This window comes from Crocuta crocuta, unplaced genomic scaffold, assembly GCF_008692635.1.
Source record: "Crocuta crocuta isolate KB4526 unplaced genomic scaffold, BGI_CrCroc_1.0 scaffold229, whole genome shotgun sequence".
NCBI lineage: Eukaryota > Metazoa > Chordata > Mammalia > Carnivora > Hyaenidae > Crocuta > Crocuta crocuta.
Window position 1 is genome coordinate 8,978,371 of NW_027536464.1, and position 8,435 is coordinate 8,986,805.

The following is an 8,435-nucleotide window of genomic DNA, read 5'->3' on the forward strand; positions in this document are numbered from 1 at the left end:
GTGACATATCCCAGGAGCCTTAATAAAATTCACATTCCCACTTCTGGGAAAATATTCTTAGAAAACTCAGAAATGAGTTAAAGATTTTTGGAGCAAGATTTCCTTTTAGCATCAGTTATAATTCCCAAAATATCTAACAATAGGGAAATGTTTACATAAATTATGCTGTAGTAATTTAATATTATGTATACAGCCTTCAAAAATAAAAGTCTAAGTACATCAGACAAAACATTTTTGCTAACAGCATTTACTGTAAAAAAAAAAACCCTTTAAATTATATTATGTTGTTAAGTGGAAAAAAGAAAAAACTATGAAATGACCTAAATATAACATGTTTACATAGAAAATTTAGAAAATAAATTTTAAAAAGAAAGAAATTATAAACTCTATATAATCTCATTATCCAGGACAACCACTGTTGCCATTTTGTTGAATATCTTCTTAGTCTTTTCTCAGTGTCTATATACATATTGAAGTATAACTTTTAAATAAAAACTTATCCCATATTTTGTAACTTATGCTTTCATTCAATAACATGACAAACATATCTTTGTGAAAGTAAATCACATTCTAAAACTCACTAGCTTTAGAGGTGCGTGGGTGGTTCAGTTGATTAAGCGTCCAACTTCGGTTCAGGTCATGATCTCACAGTTTGTGGGTTCGAGCCCCTCATCAGCTGTGTGCTGACAGCTCAGAGCCTAGAGCCTGCTTTGGATTCTGTATCTCCCTCTCTCTGCCCCTCCACTGCTCATGCTCTGTCTCTCTCTATATCAAAGAAATATATATATATCAAGAGAAAAAAGACTAGCTTTATAGCATTTCATTTTATGTAAGTGTTTTATTTGATCATTTTCATATTATCTTTTTTCTCACTTTTTCTTTGTAGTACTGTTTNTCATCAGCTGTGTGCTGACAGCTCAGAGCCTAGAGCCTGCTTTGGATTCTGTATCTCCCTCTCTCTGCCCCTCCACTGCTCATGCTCTGTCTCTCTCTATATCAAAGAAATATATATATATCAAGAGAAAAAAGACTAGCTTTATAGCATTTCATTTTATGTGTTTTATTTGATCATTTTCATATTATCTTTTTTCTCACTTTTTCTTTGTAGTACTGTTTAATGCTGTGAAGATCAATCTGCTATGATGACTGGGTGGCTCAGTCAGTTAAACGTCTGATTGTTGATTGCAGCTCAGGTCATTATCTCAGGGTTCGTGAGTTCGAGGCCCGTGTTGGGCTCTGTGTTGTCAGCGCAGAATCCCCAGCTCCTGCTTGGGATTCTCCGTCTCCCTCTTTCTCTTCCCCTCCCTCGCTCCCATTCTCTCTCTCTCAAAAATAAATAAACCTTTTTTTTAAAAAAAACATCAACCTGGTAACCAATTCACATCCTTACAAAGTTACTTTAAGGTATGTGGGGTTTTTTTAGCTTGAAAATATGATAAATGTTATGATTCATAATTAATATGAAATTATAAACACGAATGGGAAATGAACTCTAAGAAGAGGGAGAATTTAATAAGAAAGTTACATTAGTTTTTAATTTCCAAATGTATGAAAACAGCTTTTAAAAATGAAAAAAAAATTAATGTGTGTAGTTAAAAAGTCAAATATGCCAGGGGTGCCTGGGTAGCTCAGTCAGTTAAGCAACCGACTTCGGCTCAGGATATGATCTCACGCTTCATGAGTTCAAGCCCTGCATCGGCCTCTGTGCTGACAGCTCAGAGCCTGGAGTCTGCTTCAGAATCTGTGTCTCCTTCTCTCTCTCTGCCCTCCCCTACTCGTGCTCTGTCTCTGTCTCTCAAAAATGAATAAACATTTTAAAGAAAGTAAAATATGCCAGAAAGGTTTCTAAGGAAAGCAATTCTGTGGAGAAAGGTGAAGTTTGTTTATTGTCCAATTTAGAGTGAAAGAGTATAGTTCCAGGGGTATTTCTTTTACCTAATCTTAGAATGTACATATTATCTCTTTTTTTTTTAATTTAAAAATTTTTAATTTATTTTTGAGAGAGAGAGANGTACAGATCATCTCTTGATGGTAACATCTCCCACAAGTGTCTTACTTCTCTTGCATCTTCCAGTCAATATTTAAGAAAAGAACTCTCCTTCCTGGAAGGGTCAATGCCTGTCTCCCTGGGAATCTGCTCCTCACCTGAAGGTTGGCTGGACTTCTTAGTCTGTAGGCTTCAATGTCCCACCGTGACCCTCTTTTATCCTAGCATTCCCAAATTCAAGCTTTCCTGTTTTTCTTAAAATCAGGGCAGACTAGGGGCGCCTGGGTGGCTCAGTCAGTTAAACGTCCGACTTCAGCTCAAGTCCTGATCTCACGGTTCGTGGGTTCGAGTCCTTCGTCGGGCTCTGTGCTGACAGCTAGCTCAGAGCCTGGAGCCTGTTTCAGATTCTGTCTCCCTCTCTCTCTGACCCTCCCCTGATCATGCTGTCTCTCTCTCTCTCTCTCTCTCTTCAGAAATAAATAAAACATTAAAAATAAATCAGGGCAGACTATCTTCCCTCTCAGATGCTCACCGACCTTGATCTATTCTTGACCGAAAATTCCTCCACTTGGATCATCCTTGATGCCCATATCTGCTCTCCAATTTTTAGAAGTGTACTGACATCTTGAAACTACCAATGGTCCCCTCTTTTCTTTGTTGCAAATTTATACCTTTAAAAACGATCATTTTATTATTCCCTTTGCAATAAATTAGTGGAAGTTCAGGAAGAAGAGCTGCATGTCTAATACACCGCTTTGAACTGCCAAGGTCACTATTTGTTTTAAACGCACTTGATTACTGGGGCGCCTGGGTGGCTCAATCGATTGAGCGCCTGACTCTTGGTTTCGGCTCAGGGCATGATCTCACGGTTCATGCACTGATGGTGCAGAGCCTGCTTGGGATTCTTTCTGTCTCCCCCTCTCTCTGCCCCTCCCCTGCTTGATCTCTCTCTCTCTCAAACTAAATAAATAAAATTAAAAATTAAAAAAATAAAGAAATGTACTTGATTATTGATTCTAGAATGTGCAACCTGTGTGGTTAGCAAGTTGGATTCACTAAACTTAATTTCTTCATCTGTACAATGGGTTTAATAAAACATGGCCTGTCTATGTAGAGAGAATCAAAGGAAATTATCACATGCACACTAAAGAGCTTTATGAAGCCCTAAGGCCACACACTGCTGGGGTTTATTTTATTCATTCAGTCTTCTTCCATGTGTGATATGGTTATTTCGTCTTCTAACCTGGGTCATAAAGGAGGTTTCTCCAAAAAAAAGACTTTTTCTTTTCAAAACCTATTTTATGCTAAACAAAACATAATAGAATTTTTTAATCACTAAGCATATTTGTTCAAAAGGGGTCATTTTTTAGATCACCTCTGTGGTGCTATTTTCTTTTTATTACTTCAAAATGTCATGGGTCTCTGCAAAATATTATAATAGGCAAGACCATGCTAGGCTGCTTTTTTTTTTTATTTCAGTAAGAAAACCAATTAGCTGGTAAAAAGAGAATAAAAGTACTTGTGAAATCTTTAATCAATGTGCTAATTGAAAAAGCAGTTTGTTTTCCTTGTTGTTGTCAGATCGTTAGGATCGTGTTGTAATTCACCAGCCTCAGAAGAAGGAGGAAATGTGAAATGGCTCGAATACCTGGCCTCTGGTATTTTTACTACACACAACTTTCCTATCATGCCATGCCTTATGCATTCTAGCTGACCTAAAGGCAAATTTAAAATGATCAATACAACCAAGCCTTTATTCTCTCTCACTTGCTGCTGTGACTCCGTGCAGTTCGCTTTTTGGTGATTAATAACTAGCGAAGGCATCTTGCCTGTGGACATGCGCAGCATTTCCTGTCCAGTCATCAAGGCATTAATCTGCATGTATCAGCAATGGGCATCAATCATCAATACCAAAATACAGTGTTATTAGGCAAGGGATTAGGAGTGCAGAACGTGTCCATGGCTGAAAAACAAAGAGTTCAGAATCCATTTCCAGGCCCCCAAATTAAGCACCTGAAAATCATTATGGAACATAGCTTGTTACTCTAGGCTTAGCACAACTAAGAACCATTTCTTGCTTTATATATCAGTTCTGCCTTTCATTTCTGGGCATGGGGAAACTGAAATATGTTTTGGTTTGTGGTGAACATATACCTGAGTACTAGTGGTTATTTCCATAACCTAACCCTAAGTCTCCCCCACCCCCACCCCTGGAAGTCATAGTTCCTGATTATTCTTTTACAGCTTTCAGTGAATTTTTAAGAAGCTATTAAGAGTCAGTGTAAGTTTTTTCTAATTACATTTTAATTTAGGGGGACCTGGGTGGCTCAGTCAGTTAAGCATCTGACTTCAGCTCAAGTCATGATCTCGCGGTTCATGGGCTCAAGTCCTGCATTGAGCTCTGTGCTGGCAGCTCAGAGCCTGGAGCCTGCTTCACACTCTGTGTCTCCTTCTCTCTGCTTCTCTCCTGCTTCTGCTCAGTCTCTCTCTCAGAAGTGAATTAACATTAAAATTGAATTACATTTAAAAAACTTTTTTATAGTTTATTTTTATTTTTGAGACAGAGAGAGACAGAGCATGAGCTGGGGTGGGACAGAGAGAGAGGGAGACACAGAATCTGAAACAGGCACAGGCTCTAACACTACACAAGGTTGCAGATTCGATTCAATTGTACCACCATCCGGAGCTCTCAGAAAATCTAAGGAACTTTCTAGTCTAGTCTATTTCACTGACAACCTCCTCTGACTCTGAGATTGTTGAAGGAGGTGAAGACTTCCCCCAACCCTATTTTTTCTAAAAAATAATATAAACTAGGTGGGACTATCTAGTTCTTCTTTCAAAATATGGGTCAACAACATCTTCCAGGGATAGACTCTAACTCCACGATGCTTGTATGCCAATGTTACTGTCCGTTTGGTCAAACTTAGCTTTCAAAATATGGTACAATTCAGCTTATGTTAAGGTATCGCTGAATTCATTCTGTCAACAAATATTTATTGAGTACCTAATATGTGCTAGGATCTATAAATATAAAGATACAGAATATAAATATAAAGATAAAGATAAAAAACACAGCCTTTTTGCTTAAAGATTAGGTTTACTAGAAGAAAGAGGAGGACATTATTGCCAGAAAACTTCCTATGAATGACTTGAAATTAGTGGTACCCAGCAAGCAATATATTTTATTACATATGTATTTGATCTAAACATCAAAAAAAGCCTTTATCTTGAAAATTCAGGCAATTTGGGGACTTGCAGGAGTATTAAGAAAGAGAATTTAATGTTCAGATTCAAAATTAACACCCTCAAATTTTGTATTCCTGGGGTTTTTTTTTTCCAGGTATCTTGGTTATTTGCCATCCAGTAAAATAAGGAGTGGGATAGATCTTGACCTGAATTCACAAGGTGACTGCAGGTTGAAGGGAATATTTGATTTCTTGTCAAGTACCTTGTAGATTAGACCATTCCAATGTTTAAACTTAATAAGCCATACTGGTGAGTCTCTCATATATTTTCTGGTCTATAATAATGGTACTTAAATAATGAGGCTCTTCCTCCCCTCAGTAAAGTTTATCCTGAGTGCCTATTAAACACTAAGCATTTGGGAGGTATCAGTATACAAAACAAAGGTCCCTGCTTTCGTAGCATACTGAAATCCAAAGAATTCCCCAGTCTTTAGGGATTGTCGATGTTAGTATTAGTACCCTGTGCTTAAGGGAAAAAATTTAAAATTACGAGGAGGTGAGACAAGGACCATGTTCTAAGAGTGTTCATTTCCTAGACTTCTCCAGAAGGTTTTGATTTTGGAAGATATCAATTACACCTCCCCAGTAACATGATCCATTTAAATTATGAAGTGCTGGAAAATAAAGATAGGAAATGTTCTCCACGGAGACTGGGGTTTGAGAGCATCTAGGGAGGAGCATGGGAATTGGGGTATCGCAGGTTCCCAGAGAGGCCAGGCAGGAGGCGGCGGCCCTGGGAGGCCGCACTAGGCCAGTGCTCACAGGAAGCCGAGGGCGTGGCTGGCGAGGGCTGAAGGAAAATTCCAGAGCCTAGAGGCAGTGCCTTGGGGACGCCACAGAGTCTTCAGCCTGGGCTTCATTAAACAAGCAGTAACAAAACAACCCTCTGCAAACAATAACAACAAAAATCACCCCTGAAATGGAAGTATTCAAAAATAAAATAAATAACATGGAAGTAGTTTATTTTGTTACAAAAGAATAAGAAAGGATTTTGGCCTTTGGGCCTTATTAATAAAAGAGACTTCAGAACAGAGCAAAGATACTGCAGAGGAAGCAGACAGGATGCGAGAAGCCCAAGGGAGCCACTGTTTGGGGGAAAGCCAAGTTTGAATGGAGCAGAGGAGGCCATGGAGGGTGCTCCGGGGATGACCGACCAGAAGTGGTGGGCAGGAACTTGAGCAAAGAAGGTTCTGGAGTGAATCTGAGAAGCTCGGCTTAATGTGTGGTTTGGGTCAGAGCACATGTGACGTCCAAGGGCCAGCAGATGTAGAAGCTCTCGGGCTCCCTGACAGCCACATCCGTCCCTGTCTCCACCCTCTTTACAGCCACCTCCAGCTGATCATGGCTCCCTTCTACCCAACAGCGGCCAATGACTGTAGCTTAGTTCTTCTGTCCCTTTAGGACCCTCAGAGTTTGAACAGATAAAAAAAATTTAACCTGGTCATCAGGATATATACACAAGTATATATTCTGGTTAATGGACATATAAAACATGGTTATACAACATATTCTATAGATAAATTTTATTACATATAATGTCGACCAGTAGGTGCAGTGTGCATGTACGTATGGTGAGAAAAACTCGTTAGGCTGGAACATGACCGAAGAGGGATCACGAAATTGGAAACATTCTAAGTAGAGAGTACATTTGGCCAATCTGAAAGGCAGCGTGGATCAGAAGTCAGGCATTGGGATTCTGGAGTCAACCCCCTTTGCTTTTCCTTGGATTTCTGTCACTTACTAGTGTGATCGCAAGCGAGTGACTGAGCATCTCTTGCCTCAGTTTCTCTTTTTTGTGATCTGTGGGATACGTCTCATGGAATTGAGGGTTCAATGAGTTCATACATGAGAAGATCTCAGGACAGTGGCCCATCATGAGCACTCTATAAACAACAGCCATTATTCTCTGCTTTGAACTAGTTGTCAAAAGGGTGGGAGCAGTTTGTCACCAGTTTAAATGTTCCCAAAGGCAAGACAGGTAAGGCCCTTGTGTGAAATCAGGTACATGATTGGAGAGTGTGGGACCAGTCTCAGATCTAGCCGTCTCTTGTCGATTGCCAGATCTTCTGATTTGTTAAGAGAAGTTGGATATCAGCATTTTTATATGAAATCTCCCAGTTTTCAGATACTGAAAAAGATCTTAATTTTTTTTTAAATTTTTCTAAAGACTGTGCAGACAAAACGAACCGTGTCCTATGTCCTGCAGTCTGACACAGACGCAGACATTTGAGCAAAGATTGCCACAGGGGAGCACCAAGCAAGCCTCGATGTCAAGGAAGGACGTTGCTGTTGGTCAGTGTCAACACATCTAAGCTCACTGCAAATGTCTCCTTCCGGTTCTAACAAAGGAGCAAGATAGTTATCAGACACAGAGTCCTACCTTGCCATCACACCTTAAAAATAAAACCTGGAAGACCTCGATTGGTGTTCATCTCCTCTTTAAATCAGGTAGATTGCACTGCCAGCCTACTAACCACATCCCTTTGTAACTAGAGCAACCACAGCACATTTCTATCCGGCTGCTGCCTTGGTACGAGGTCTTGTCTGGGGCCCTGAGTTGGCTACATACAGGAAACAGATGCCTCCCTGGCCCAGAAGGATGGCCAGTCAGAAGCATCAAAAGGTCTATACAGCTCCAATGTTCGGGAACTGATTCAGGCCCAAACTCATGGGTCAGCGACCACATCCATAAAATTCAGTGACTGGGGTTTGGGTTTTGGTTTGGACAAATTTCCTTAAGTCTAGCCTTTCTCCTAGTACTTATTTATCATACTGACTCTTAAGTTTTGGGATTTGGCAGGTGGGTGTAATGGCATAGGAAGTGGTACATCTAAAGATGAGAAGCACTGCTGTATGTTATTTGTAGACAGGAAAAGACACTCTACATTCGACGATTTAGTATTTCAGTTGTTTCCTGGCTAAGAGTCGGCTTTTGTGCAGCTGCTCAGACCTATTCAAATTATTACTGTAGCCTGCAGTGAAATGAATCAATATTAAAACCATAGAGATTAACATAGTCGGGGGCTTATTTAATAACCTTGGCCTCACCTTCCCATTTTCTAATTTGTTGTTGAAACCACTTATACCTCTGTTGCATCACAAAGCTATGTATGGCTACTCTTGCATCCCCGTTCTGAAAAATATGTCATGGGAGGCTCAATTTCTATTTTCACCCAGACTACGTCCAGGATTCCCATCACCTT